Raw genomic sequence first — 14,325 nt, 5'->3', positions numbered from 1 at the left:
TATACTCCTTTCCATCCCTACCGATTTCCCTTAGGTCCATCTCAACGTTGTCCCTCCATCTTCGTCTTGGCCTTCCTACAGGTCTCTTACCATCAGGTTTCCCAACAAGAATCCTGTAAACTCCTCTTTCCTCTCCCATTCGTGCCACATGGCCTGCCCACCTAAGTCTTCTTGATTTAATTATTCTAATAATATCTGGACATGAATACAAATTATGTAGTTCTAAATTATGTAACCTTCTCCACTCACCTGTCTCCTCATCCCTTTTAGGTCCAAAGATTTTCCGAAGGATCTTATTTTCAAATACTCTCAATTTATGTTCCTCTTTCAATGTAAGGGACCAAGTTTCACATCCATATAATACTACAGGCAAAATTACTGTTTTGTATATTTTAACTTTTAGTTTCTTAGATATTAAACGAGAAGACAAAAGTTTATGAAGAGAGAAGTAACATGCATTTCCTGAATGAAGTCTACTTTTTATTTCCTCTTTAATATAATTTTCATTTGTTAATATTACTCCTAAGTATTTGAATTTGGAAATTGGTTCAAACGAGTTGTTATCAATAATTAGATTTTGATTATTACCTAACACTTGGTTTCGGCCTGTAAGCATATATTTAGTTTTCTCTTTGTTAACTTCCAAACCTATCTCTTTAGCAGTTTTGAAAAATATTTTAGCATTATTTTTAATTGTATTCATATCATCCCCCAGTAAGTCTACATCATCTGCATATGCTAACAACTGGATCACACCATTTAATTTTAGTCCTTCTTTAGTTTATTTTACCTTCCTAACAGCATATTCTAAGGCAAAATTAAAGAGCAATGGAGATAATGCATCTCCTTGTTTTAACCCATCATGAATTGTAAATTTGTCAGACATATTACTACCCACACGAATTTTACTTTCTGTTTCACTGGTGCATATTTTTATCATACTAACAAGCTTCTTAGGTATTCCAAACTCTATTAATATATTATATAATTTATCTCTTTTGACCGAATCATATGCTTTTTTGAAATCAATGAATAGCTGATGGACATTTTGATTATATTCCCATTTTTTTTCAAGTGTCTGTCTGATGTGAAAAATTTGATCTGTAGTTGATCTGTTACGTTTAAATCCACATTGATAATCACCTATAATTTCATTAGCATATGGGGTTAGTCTTGTTAAAAGAATGTTAGATAATATTTTATATGTTGTTGAGAGTAGAGAAATTCCACGGTAATTATTGCAGTTCATTTTATCACCTTTTTTAAACACAGGAACAATTATGGATTCTTTCCACTGTTGAGGGATTTCTTCTTTATTCCATATTAAACAAATTAATTTATGAATTTGACATATTAATGAATTTCCACCATATTTAATTAACTCAGCTGGTATTAAATCAATGCCAGGTGCTTTGTTATTCTTTAGCCTTTTAATAGCATCTTTAACTTCAGTCAAGTTAGGTTCTGGAACTAAAGGTTCTGCTGTGTGTACTTCATTCACTTCTGATTTATCTCCTACATGGACATTTAAAAGGTCATTAAAGTAGTTCTTCCATCTATTTAGAATATCGCTTGGGTCAGCTAGAAATTCACCGTCTTTATCTTTTATCAAGTTTACTTTAGGTTGCCACCCCTTTCTAAACTCATTTACACCTTTATATAAATCTCTGATATTTTTATTTTTGCTGTTTGTTTCAATTTCGTTAATTTTGCTTTTCAAGTAGTCTCTTTTTTTACTTCTAAACGTGCGGTTAACTTCTCGCTTTATTCTATTATAATTGTTTAGATTTATATCATCAGAGTTATTTAACCACCTAAGTCTAGCCTGATTTCTTATTTCTATTAGATTATGACATTCATTATCAAACCATGGCTTACTTTTTCTCGGTTTATGGTATCCTATACTTTCTTTAGCTGCTGATTCTATTGCATTACGTATGTGCTCCCAATTCTTATTTACGTCTGTTTCATTTATATTTTCATCATCATTTAAATCCTGCAAAACATCAAATCTATTGCCAATAAAACTTGAATAGTTTCCGAACATTTTGGTACAATTTTTTCATGTCTATGTTGCATATAGCGGATACAGATAATTTTTGATTTCATACAAAGACTTCTCGGACACCCGGTATATTACCATGTTATATCATTTTGTCTAAAAAAATGCAAGTAAAATATATTCAATTCGCATGCAAGAAAGAAGCCAAATTTATGGGAAATGATTACTGCTGCAAAGAATTAACCATAAAGGTGAAGCAATAAGTACAAAAGAAAGAGCATTGGGTTTATAGTGAGACGTCATTTGCAGCAGCGTATCCCATACTACAAATTGGCCGTTGTTTTACCTTACGTAATGAATCCTGTAACAACGCTGGATTTTCGTGTGGATTATTTTACTTCTATGAGTTTGCAATGGTTTCTGCATGCACGTGCTTTTGTTTACAGAAGGTCTCAGGGTTGGTGATTTGAACTTTACACATATCACTTTTCCACATATGCCCCCTGCACGGCTATGCACTTTTGGCATCGTGCAATCAGCTTCTGTATCCCGTCCGCGAAAAAGGTTTTCGGTTGCTCGCGAAGCCACGTCTGCACCGCATGCTGGACCTCGTCATCTGACTTGAACCGACGATCTCGCAGCGCCTCCTTCAAAGGGCCGAAGATGGCTTTGAGTTGCTTCCCCATCCTCCGTACAGCCCTGATCTGGCGCCATCGGATTACAACATTTTCGGCTCTTTGAAGGAGGCGCAACCATCATATGTGGTAAAGCGATATGTGCAGTTCTTCTTCTTGTGTGGAAATAAAGATGTTATGTGAAAATTACCTTTACTTTTGATTTACCCTTGTATATATAATAATAATAATAATAATAATAATAATAATAATAACCCGCGGCTCTACAGCCCGTAAGTGCCTTGGCCTATCTCCCGACTACCAGTCTCCCTCCCACAATCCTACATAGAGGTGTGGAGTTCTTCAACCGGTAATTGGGCGACGTGGTCAGCACATCGAACCCTCAGACGTTATAAGAGAATATTTATGACCGGGTTACGCTACTCACTCGTAGCTCCCCAATTACCTCACGATGGTGGGTTGCCACAGGCCGAGAACCCACAGAGACTGAACCCAGGCGTACTCGAACTCTTAACAAACCAAGAGCAAAAATGATATAAATTATATCTCACATGTTCCCGCTCCTATTCCTCAAAACAATTGTTCGTGCATTTAAAACAAAACTATTTAGCAGCAAGAGCCTGAAGTACATATTTGGTCTCACTTCTGTCTCTGGTAATTTACAATGCATTGCAGAAGAGACAAAGACGTATTTAAGGGGGTCCGGACCCCGCGCAAAGACTTATCAAGTACTAAAATTAAATAATGAAAAGTATATTCGTTTAGCCTTTGTTGTATAATTTCCTCTGAACTTATTGGAAGACAAGGATGGTAAGACTTCGTGTGTTAAACTATCGATGGGTGAAAGGGAATCGCATTCAGACAATAGGTCCGCTGCCGAGGAAGATATAAGAAAGAAGGCTTTCGCTCCAGGGTTGCCGAATCAAGAAGATGAGGAGGAACTACACTGCCCATTATTTTCTGACAAACAGAGACTTGTAAATACTTCAATCAGCAAGATAATTGCAGAACAACCTGTATTTCCTTTACAAAATCCATCTCCCATTCCAAAAGAGGAGAATCTAGAAGAAGACCTAAATGGATGGAAGACCTGGCTAATGGACGTCTAGAAGTTTTACGAAGGAGTGTGTTAAACAAGATGTAAAACCATTTCCTGTTTTCTCCAGAAGCTAAGTGCAGATGAAGAATGAAGTCCAAGAAGACGATCCCAAATGAAGCATCGCCTCACATCATGAAGAAGAAGAAGTGAAAGAAAAATGAAAATATACAAAAAAGGACAAAAAGTTATAAAACAAAATTAAATAACGTTCACTTATATTTAATTTTATTTTCTTCTGGGGGAACGCTATCTGTCACCCCTGTCAACACATGCTTTTTCAAGCAAAAGACTATTCAATCTGTATTATATTAATCTATGTTGGAATCTTTTCTTTAAGAATGTGTTATTGTTAATGTTACAATAGGTAATGAATTGTTTAACTTAAATCAGGAAAAAATGTTGAAACTATAGAAATATTAAACAACTATGTAATAACCATGGTAAATTGTAAACAACAATATGATATAAAAGAGCTAGACTTTTGTGAGTCTGCGGGACATTCTCCTGGTTGCCGAAAGGTTGATGGTTCAGGGGACGTTGGGGAATATCTTGCTTCAATCTTCGGATTGGCTGGTGTACTTGTACTCCATTTGGCAGATATTCTACAAACCCAACTCTGAATAAGGCGTTCTCCTGCATCATCAAAAGACCAGGGTTATAAACTTCGGTATAACTAATAGGTTTAGGCCTACAAGTTATACCGGGTGAATTGTCTGTTTGAAAAAGTGTTTGTATAACATCGGAAGTTTAAATAAATCTTCGAGTAAAAGGTCTTAATGATCTTTAATTTCAAACCTACATAGGTGATAGCGTATCCATCCCTAAGATTGTATATTTATTTTTATTAAAGTCTCTCTGAACGCTTCACGTTGACCAGGGCATTCACTTGTTTTTCTCAGTTGTCTCAACCTCTGAGGCATGTTTACAATGCATTGTGTTGTGCCATGCAAACCTCCTGAGCATTCAGGAAACAGGTAATACTTCTGGTTATAGAGTCAGCGGTTTGCATGGTAGCAATTAAATAACACGATTCGGCATAGAGGAAGAGCTCGATGGCCTAGTAATATAGAGGTGAGACAAGCTGAGAGGGGACTGACTTTTGGGATTGAGTGGAGAGAGTAGAGGTGGTCAGCAAGGCAGTAGGTCAGGAGTAGAACGACGCTCTGGTCGACGAATTGGAGAAGCTTACAGAGGACTTCGCTTATTTGATTCAGCTAAAGACTTCAGATAGACAGGTAATTATCCTACACCCAGCCATGATTCAGGTTCAACGGTTCATAAAACCCAACGAGTGACCATTGTCTTTTCTGTAGTCTAGTTCCTTAGTGTGATTTTGTACCTTTCGCATTGCCAAGCGTTAACTAGTCATGCCAATGACGAGTGGTCTCATCAAGAGGATGAATGATGAGTAGTTTACATCACCCCAGCAATTAATTGCATAAACAACTGGTTCAGATCCCCTCATTCTTTAGAATGACACGATAGTTAAAAATAAATCCTACACCACAGACCTCGCAAGGGCTTGGTCCTACTAACCCTTAGAAGCCTTTGAGAAGTCCGATAAAAGGGTTGTAACCAGACTAACATAAAGCCCTAAAGGCAGAAGGTGCGTGTCAACCTGTATATTTTCTTCATCCCAAAAGATACATATATTGTTACATCAATCTTTATGGGTAAACCAGAATTTTCATGAAAACAACACTAACTTAAAGAGTAGCTAATGAATCAAAACTACAAACTTAAAGGTTACAGAAAACTATTTCAGTAAGAAAATTTGCAAAAGATAGGGCGTACACTTCCAACACACGAAATTTGCCAATGGCATTCAACTTTCTTGTGATTTTTTAGAGTTAATAAATTGCAATAGAATTTCTATTATAGACCTATGTATAGCTACAAATATTATTACAAAGTTAAGTTTAGTCTTATCAGTTGGCACATCAGATTGTTTTCAAAATGTTTATCCTTTTGCTTCTATTAAGTTATTAGACCTAGACGTCATCGTCAGAATCACAGTTAAAACACACGTAAAACAAGTTCTTCGTCCCGCACTTTTCGTGGGCACATCCCTTACATCGAATGCACTGAATCCACTGCTCACTGCCTGTACTTGTCCTGTATGGATCCCCACACACTAAACACAGCGTGTCGTCGTCATCTGAGGAAGAATCGTAATCATCTTTGGACCTTCGTCGACATTGTTTTTTAGATGGAGTTGTTTTTTTGTTCAAGATTCAGTCTTTTCTTTGCAAAAGTTTTGCCTTTGGCCTCGTTTCTTCTGGAATTCGCAATTCGGTTTCTCTCTGGAATATCAGTGAGAATGCATGACTTGCAATTTCTTCTGCTGTTGTTGCTTTTCCTTGGCCCTGCCTTCGGGAATGGTCTGATATGCTGGGGAGTGAGTTCGGTCGCTGCTTCAGACGACGTTGATGCTACAGGTGGGGCCGATGTTCTTCCTGTTGATGCTGTTACTTCAGGCGGTGGTGATCTCCCCGTTTCAGCATCCGCTTGTGATGTGCCTAAACTAAAATTTGATGTACTTCCTTCCTGCTCTTGCGACTGTGAACACGTGCATCATCGGTCAGTAACATAACCTGGCATGAAATCTTCTTCAGTGAATATTTCCGAATTTAATGGAAATATGCCGGTAACACGAAAACCAGTCGTAATATTTCGGAAAGTGGCAGCCATTGGAAAAGCTGTGGCAACAATGTCTGCAACGTTGTGGATTGTGATCGTTTTTCCAGGGTTAGTTTTCAAGCAATTTTCGCATGCAGAGTTGATGAATTTCTTGAGAGGTCCAAACACTGACCTATCTAGTGGTTGCAATTTGTGCGAACAGTGGGGTGGGAACGAGACCCCGATGGCGCAGTGGTAGCGTCGTCGCCCTGTAATCAAGCGGTCCCGGGTTCGATACCTGGTGGAGGCACATGGCAGTGGTTCGGATCCCACTTAAAACCATAGGTCCAGTCCCGATTAGCCTTACTGTGCATAAAGTGGACTTAAAACACCAACTCAAATCAAACCAATATTGGAATCATACGGCTTTGGATGACATTACAAAGAAGATTTATGTACACTACTACTCAAAATAAGAAAACTTGCTTTTCTCCAACTACATGTAACATCATTTTTGTTATTCGATAAATATTCAATTATTCATCTATTTAACATGAATTTCATTGCCAGGGCACTTGTTTTTATGTAAATTATTCCCATCTTAACTACAGGTAAGCCAAGTAATGAATATGCGCTGTTAAATCTCTATTCTTATACAGTCTTTTATAATATAAATTTATATATTCAAATTAGTATTAATTTGATTTAAAATAATTATTTTGATTTAAACATTATTAGCTAATACTATTATTATTATTCCTGAGACACTTGGTTCGGAACCCTCCCCCCAAAACATATTTCTAGATACGTGCCTGAGAAGAGAATAATATTGCGAGCGTAACGAGCAAAATAAATTTTAGATACAAATTTTTGCAAAAAAATAAATAATAATAAGAACGATATCGGATAGGGCGCAGATAACTTCACGGATCGCCATGACTTTCTCTCTTTTACAACTTTTTCATTTATATCGTTCGGTTCCCAAGGCTGACCCCCACCTACGGCTCTGAACTCGACGTGAGCGTAAGAGAAGCAGGTATTGCGAGCGAAGCGATCAAGAAAATTTAACGAAATGTATCTATATTTACAAAAAAATTGAAAGCGAGGGTGCAATTGCTCCTCTGTGTCCCCCCATACCCTGCAGGTACCCATGGCCGTCTGGGAAAAGAATTCAAGAATACATGAAAACTAATTCCATCTTGAGCAGTGGCGATTTCTCTGGGTGTGTAAGTCGTGTGTCAACGGCCAAAGGAAAATGAAATAAAGAAGAAAGTATCTTTACTTTTATAAATTACGATTTTGAGCGTTTTTCTTTAATTGTCAGTCACGAGCGCCCGGTAGTTTTCGAACGCGGAGCAGCGCGCAGTGGTTGTCAGGCAGGCAGATCGGTCCGTGACGGGCAGGGCGTTGCGAGGAAATCCAACGTCTTACCACTGCCAAAACATAGGATGACCGCGCATGCGCACCCTGCCACCCACCAGCATGGTTACCTTCTCAAGGCGTTGTATTTGGTCCCAACGCTTTGGCTTTCATTCGCCCCGCGTTCCGCGTTGTTTTGCTCGTGATTGTTGTGCATTATTTTTTAAACGTGTGGTGTGAAGTGATGTGATTATTTTAAGATGGAGAATAGTGAATGTGTTGTGCAAAAGTATTTAAATAATTCATTTTCTTCGCTTTCGTATTCAGAGAAGAAACAAGTGATTGACAATAGGCGACCATGTTCGAATCTCACGATTGATTGCGGATTTGAATCATCTCAATACAGTGAGAAAACACAGCGAGTCTGAATTGCATCTTTATAATAAAGTTTCTTTAAATTTAGTAGTTTTGTTGACACCCCTACTAGAATTGACGTTATTTTGGATACTCAACGAAAAGCTGAAATAGAGCTACACAATGAAAAAGTAAAAAAGAACAGGGAAATATTAAAGAGGTTGATTAACGCCGTCTACTATTTAGCAAAGCAAGAACTGCCATTCCGAGGCCATGATGAAAATGCAGCATCTCTAAATAAGGGCAATTACATGGAATTCCTCATTGCAAGTGCCGAGTTCGATCCCTCATTAAAATAACATTTATTAAATTCTATAGTTTTTCGCGGTACTTCAGCAGGAAATAAAAATGATTTAATAAATTCAGTTTCGGATGTTCTGAGAGATGAAATCTACAATGAAATTCAAAACACAGACTTTGTAGCTATCATGGTCGATGAAATATCAGACATTAGAAAAAAATCTCAGGTGTCAACAGTGTTACGTTTTTTCTCGGCCTCACAGAAAAAAAGTCATTGAAATATTTATTGGATTTCATGACATGAGCGCCGATAAAACTGCAGGAGCTCTTTTTAGTCACGTGACTGAAATAATGGATAAATATAAGTGTGGGGATAAATTAATTGCCCAGACATACGATAGGTATTCTTTAATGAGTGGTCATTTGAATGGCCTTTAAAGTAAAGTTTTGGAAAATTATCCGAAAGCTTTTTATACGCATTGTTATGTTCATGTAATGAACTTGGTGCTGCAACAATCGTTAGAATGTAACAAAGAGCTTAAGGTGTTCTTTTGTGGTCTTAAATCACTTAAATCTCATTCTCCAAAGAGGTTACACGAACTTTCTGCTTTCATGTCCAGAAATCTCCCGTCATTAGCTCCTACCAGATGAAATTTTACCTCTAGGCTAGTGTGGACAGTCAATGACAACAGAGAAGCACTGCTTATGTTTTTTGAACATGTTAGTGAAAGTGGAGACTTCGATCATTTGACTGCAATGACTCCAGAGGATTTTCTAGCTTCTTGAAGGACTTCGAAAATATATTTTAAAAAAAGGCTTTATCCAACTTGCTTGCCTTTTCAGACGTAATATTCAGTATATTGCAGTCTAAAAATGTTGGTATTTTGTATTGCAGTAATAAAATAACTGAATTTCAACAAAAGCTGAAAAAGGAAAGTGAGAATTTCGAAACACTATGGAATTCTATAACTGGTGCAGTAGAAGAGGAAGAGATTGTTGAAATGAAATGGAGGCGACTGAACAACGAACCACAGGAAGACCACTGCCGGAGGCTTTACTTTGAAATCATTGATAATATCAGCAACCAGATAACAATTAGATTCGCATCAATTGAAAAATTGCAATATTTTGATTTACTAAATCCCACAAAACTTGAATAAAACTTGAATAAAAGAGAAAACTTTCCTCACCATCTCGTACATAAATTGTAGGAAATTTATGGCAGTGTGTTTAATTTAACCAAACTGCAGAAGAATGAACTTTATGTTTGGTATGCTTCCACTGAAAGATCAGAGAAAACACCAATTGAGATTGTAAATTATCACGAATCTAGTGGGTGGGTTTACGGAAATATATAAATTAGCAGTGTTGATCGCAACAATTCCTTCCACGATGTCATCTGTCGAGAGATCGTTCTCGTCACTGAAGAGGATCCACACATTCTGCCGATCTACTCAAACTCAGAACCGGATGACGAATTTAAGTCTTATCTCAATCGAGAAGGAATTACTTTCTAAGCTGCGAGAAGGGGATAAATCCAAATTTAAAGAGGCGGTGATCAGCGCATTTCTCTCTGAAGAAAGAAGAATAGACTGGAATTCAAGTAACTAAGTAATGAGCAGTTGATTTTTCAAATTTTACTTTTTGGAAGAATAAATGAAGGGTAAGAGGAAAAACCGGGAATGTGCATTTTAGCGATTTTTCAATGGACGGGTCATTCTTATGTCCACGGTGTTTTTATGGGTGATAGGTAGGAGTTCCACCAACCCCTCTGGTTGCAAACGCGTGCTTTAAAAATTAATTGTATGGCGAAGTATTGAACATATTAATTTTCTCCTTACCCTTCAAATATATTAATACTTTAAATGAAGTATTTACTTCATTTAAAATAATTTATGTAATTTAATGTTTTTCTAAATATTTATAAATTTCCACCAAAAAGGTACGGGGAAAATTTGTAATATTGGTTCACAGAAATGAGAAGGGGAGGGGTTAACATTCCTTCTTTGCCAACGCCTTAAGTTCAGGGTCAGGAGACGCCACTGATCTTGAGTATCCCTTTGTCTTGTTACTGTTAGATTCTGCTAGCTTTGTTGTTATTTTACTTCAGTGTTTGCCTCCCCTAGAACACACTTCTGTCCAAGGTTGGAGGGATACTGCCGACCCTGTGCTTGTGCCACTGAGTGTCGCTTCATCATTTTCATCACATCACCAATTTTGCGATAAGCCAAAAGTGGCAGAAGCAGAAATGGGAAGTAAAGTAAACCAAATCAATCTATCATTCATCTCTCTCCACTACAACATGATTTTAATTTTTTCTGACGAATATCTCGGCTCCTCATATCGGTAGTGATTGCTGCCCCTCATATCATGAAGGAGGGAGTTTCTTGCATCTCGTTGGATAGTGCCATGTTCTCCGGTAACGGACAAACAACAAGACCAAAGAAAAGATAGAACTTGTCGAGACATGTTTGGTTAGATACACACATATGCAACTCAAGCCCCGCCTTCCGATGCAACTGTCACAATATACTACTTTGTAAGAACCGGTAAGAACGCTAAGGAAAACCTATTGAATGCAATCATGTAAGCTTTAAGGGTTTTAAAAATCTATCATTCAGAGAGTAAAATATATGAGTAAGCTATGCAGGCCAATTGATGTATTTCTGTCCATTTGTAATCTATAACCTTGAACAGCGTAGAATGTGAATTGAGTTCCAGATGGGTGTCGGCAGCCATAACCGTTGCTACTGGAACAGAACAGAACACGAATTTCAGATAAACCATCCTGTATAGTAAATTTCTGTTGCTTAAGACTTCAAATCTGCATCGAAATTGTAAGGTTGCAGCATTTACAAAGGTAATGTTCTGTATATACATAAGTAAATCATAGTGTTGTTACTTTCTAATTACTTCTCTCTTGTATTTTACGAAAAAGGATAGTTGGTTTTCAACTTTCTGGGTAAGTGGATAATTCCTTTTTTGTGTAAAATATGTTATGGTCACATAGTTGATGAAGCAAAGCATAGTCATTGTTTATCATACTATCCACAAATTTGATTTAAACTTGTAATATTTTAGGGAATGTCTGAAAAGTTATACTCTCTTAGCAACATTTTTAATTTTTCTTTTTGAAGCTCCGTGGTAAATGGAAATTATGCTAATACCTCGCAAACCATTTCCCGTAAGGTTAGGTTAGGCAAGCATAGTTAAAAAAATTGTTGGCATGAGTTTACAATTCTGGACCACACTCCAATTTCTATAAAATTTCGCCTATTTACTAATTCCGGTGGGTACCAGTAGTATAAGCCGGAGACACATTGGAACGAGTTTACAATACCGGACCACTCTCCAATTTCTATGAAATTTCGCCTACTCACTAATTGTGAACTCCTAATCACGAATCTGCATGTAATAATTGGCGGTCAAGTATGGAAATCGAGAAAAAAATTAAATAAACTATGTTTTCTTAACGTAACGTAACCCTACCATAAGAACAATAGCTCCACGGAAGACGCCATTTTCCCAACATGAAGAAATCAACAGGCAAGATAAGGTATAGTTCTCTTAGCTAAAATATTAATTTTTCTTTGTATTTATGCTAATGGAACCTAACCTAACAGGCCTAACCTAACCTCGTAGGCATTCCTCGTCTGTCGTCAACAAGATTGTTGTGCGTAAAGGAAGACCATTAGCTAATTAATTGCGAAAGAAAGATGGTTCCGAATTGCTGTGTATGGACAATCACCGTGGTAAATCGCAAGGTTATTTTACAAGTTGTACACATAAATGTACAATTGTAACAAGTGACCGCCAAATATGAACTACAGATAAGTCATCAGGACACCGAAATTAGTAAGTAGGCGAAATTTTATAGAAATTGGAGAGTGGTCCGGTATTGTAAACTCATGCCGACACATTAAACTCGTTTGTTTTCAAATAAAAATCATTGCTACTTACCTCATATGCATAGCGGAAGATTTTTCAAGCTGGGGATAAATGCCGCACAAACTATTCACAAAAGGTTTTTAAGCGAAAATTGAGGCTAGACTCTACTTTACGTCCTTATCTGCATGCTGATTGCTTCTTTACGTTCGCGGTGCGCGATCGTGGTGCGGCACCCGGCATCTCTTCGGGTAAGTACCTTCTTTTTACATTTTCTGTTCACGATAGCCCCACTATCCGTTCACGGGGTCGAGGTATGCCTACGAGGTTAGGTTAGGCCTGTTAGGTTAGGTTCCATTAGCACTCATTTCACCCCTAAGTATGTGCTTCATCATCTAAAAAATTCCTCAGTACGTTCAATTGCGCATATCCGGACAACATCGGTTTTTCTCGATTTACTCCTTCAGGAAATTTTTCCTCGCTTTGGGATTTACGTTGTTGAATTCCTTATAAAATAAGCTTTCCAACGATATATGACACGTATTCCCGCTCACACGTCATCTTGTCAAACTTCCGCGTGGTTGCTACACTGTGAGGGGGTTACATAACCGAACGCACGGAACATTTGATTCACGTAGTCGACGGTAATGGCGGCACGAGCTATCGTACAACGGAGATGCATGATTGACGAAAAATACCTTATTTACAGGCAAAGTACGTTGCACGATTCTAAAAAACAATTTCCCCAGCTTCAGAAAGTCCCCAAGAACGCAATTCCGTAAGTACTTTCTCGTCTTTTCTCCTCTAAATTTTAAGAAATCCGTCTCCGGCTTATACTACTGTTACCAATTTACTATCCTTCGGACACCTCAAATTGTTTCGTTTCATCAATTTTTGACATTCGTACTTACGTATCTGCTTCACGGAACATTCCTTAAGGTGTATCAACGTTGTTTTTATGAAATTAATTGCATTTTTTCACATTACCAGTACGTCTTTCTGATAGGCCTTTTCGTTTGCCTGAGACGAACTAACCTAACCACGCGCCAATGGTTCGTGGGGTGCCAATGGTTCGTGGTCCGTCGGAGAATTAATTTTCAACAAACAACAGGAATTTCAGCTATGAAACATTCCCACATCACACAAAACACCTTCCCGATGTTCGACAATGCTACAGGAACTTATTACGGTAATTAGTTTCTTCTGTAAAAATAAATAAATGTGTCCGAAGGATAGTAAACAAGTATCCGGAACATTTCTTTAGGTGAAATAATGATTTTCTAACGAAAATAATGTCTATTTCTTACATTAACGAGTACTTACTGTTGTTCCTTATTTCCCACAAACCATCCACGGGTAGCCCCAAAAACCATTGAAGTTAGCCCAAAAAATTCACGATAGCCCCACGAACCATCACGGGGACGAGGTATGCCTACTAGGTTAGGTTAGGCCTGTTAGGTTAGGTTCCATTAGCACTCCTTTCGTTCAATTTAACATATACGGACAATACGAGAGCGTATTGTGCTCTCGTGCAGAAAGCAAATGGCGGCAGCAGCAATAGCACGTCGGAAATAGATTTTCGTAGAAAACCACATGCATTCGCATTAAAATGGATCAAAACTACATTCCCGAACATCAACAACGCTACAGAAAATGATTTGCGTAAGTACTTTCTCCTGTAAATTTGAAGAAATCCATCTCCGGTATGGTAAAGTGTTACCGACGCAACCCCATAGTCAGTGTTTCAGCCTCGCCGTGTTTTTACTAGAACATGACGTGTCGAGTATTTTTTTTAAAAATTTTTTTTAACTATGCTTGCCTAACCTAACCTTACGGAAAATGGTTTTTGGGGCTAACGTGAATTGTTTTTGGGGCTAACAATGGTTTGCGACGTATTAGCATAATTTCAAATCTGGGCACGAAAGTAGGTATTTTCCAGTGAACGAGGTTGCAACACTGCATAAATCGACAAAACACTCGCACAACGTGCCCTGAACCAGTACGCTATCGCCCGCCATAATGTGTTACAGAATCGAAATAACAAGTAATAGTAAGTGCTCGTAAATGTAAGA

General features: G+C 37.7%; 1 protein-coding gene across 2 annotated transcripts in view; it reads left to right on the top strand.

The window, feature by feature from the left end:
* The first annotated feature begins 11,113 nt into the window (after window positions 1-11,113).
* Irbp (Inverted repeat-binding protein) overlaps window positions 11,114-14,325 on the top strand; it is a 56,578-nt gene continuing 53,366 nt past the window's right edge. Inside the window, exon 1 of one of the 2 annotated variants that reach the window (XM_083142542.1) lies at window positions 11,114-11,228. The gene's annotated coding sequence lies outside the window, so the exon portion shown is untranslated. Of the gene's footprint in view, window positions 11,229-11,311; window positions 11,331-14,325 lie in introns of those variants that run through there. The other variant, XM_083142543.1, reaches the window with a different exon arrangement.

Source organism: Lepisma saccharinum, chromosome 21 (assembly GCF_977018435.1).
Source record: "Lepisma saccharinum chromosome 21, izLepSacc3.1, whole genome shotgun sequence".
Lineage (NCBI taxonomy): Eukaryota > Metazoa > Arthropoda > Insecta > Zygentoma > Lepismatidae > Lepisma > Lepisma saccharinum.
The sequence above is the reverse complement of the archived record's forward strand: the minus strand, read 5'-3'. Positions and strand labels throughout refer to the sequence as shown.